This window comes from Schistocerca piceifrons, chromosome 3 (genome assembly GCF_021461385.2).
Source record: "Schistocerca piceifrons isolate TAMUIC-IGC-003096 chromosome 3, iqSchPice1.1, whole genome shotgun sequence".
Taxonomy (NCBI): domain Eukaryota; kingdom Metazoa; phylum Arthropoda; class Insecta; order Orthoptera; family Acrididae; genus Schistocerca; species Schistocerca piceifrons.
The window spans coordinates 825410124-825410985 of record NC_060140.1 but is presented as its reverse complement, the minus strand read 5'-3'; the positions used below and the strand labels follow the sequence as shown (position 1 = coordinate 825410985).

The 862-nt window shown below is 43.9% G+C and overlaps 1 non-coding gene across 1 annotated transcript; it reads left to right on the top strand.

The window, feature by feature from the left end:
- The first annotated feature begins 334 nt into the window (after positions 1-334).
- Trnas-uga lies at positions 335-409 on the top strand. Its single transcript has one exon. It is a non-coding gene; the product is annotated as a tRNA-Ser (tRNA).
- Positions 410-862: the final 453 nt, after the last annotated feature.

Below are 862 nucleotides of genomic sequence, written 5' to 3'. Positions count from 1 at the left end.
ACCATTCTACATACATTTCAGTCAATGATTACTTTTTGTATTTAGTATATACATGGGAAATGGATACTAGCAGCATCAGGTGAAGAGCAAATCACATACACACAGATATATATGCAATATTTACAAGTACCCATAATGTGCAGTCTGTACATATGAAACTTCCTGGCAGATTAAAACTGTGTGCTCGACCAAGACTCGAACTCGGGACCTTTGCCTTTCACGGGCAAGTGCTCTACCAAGTTCTGCATGGTTCGCAGGAAAGCTTCTGTAAAGTTTGGAAGGTAGGAGACGAGGTACTGGCAGAAGTAAAGCTGTGAGTACCGGGCGTGAGTCGTGCTTCGGTAGCTCAGTTGGTAGAGCACTTGCCCGTGAAAGGCAAAGGTCCCGAGTTCGAGTCTCGGTCGGGCACACAGTTTTAATCTGCCAGGAAGTTTCATATCAGCGCACACTCCGCTGCAGAGTGAAAATCTCATTCTGGAGTCTGTACATAGTTGTGTTGTTGTGGTCTTCAGTCCAGAGACTGGTTTGATGCAGCTCTCCATGCTACTCTATCCTGTGCAAGTTTCTTCATCTCCCAGTACTTACTGCAACCTACATCCTTCTGAATCTATTTAGTGTATTCATCTCTTGGTCTCCCTCTTCGATTTTTACCCTCCACACTGCCCTCCAATACTAAATTGGTGATCCCTTGATGCCTCATAATATGTCCTACCAACCGATCCCCTCTTCTAGTCAAATTGTGCCAAAAATTTGTCTTCTCCCCAGTTCCATTCAATACCTCCTCATTAGTTATGTGATCTACCCACCTAATCTTCAGCATTCTTCTGTAGCACCACATTTCGAAAGCTTCTATTCTCTTTTT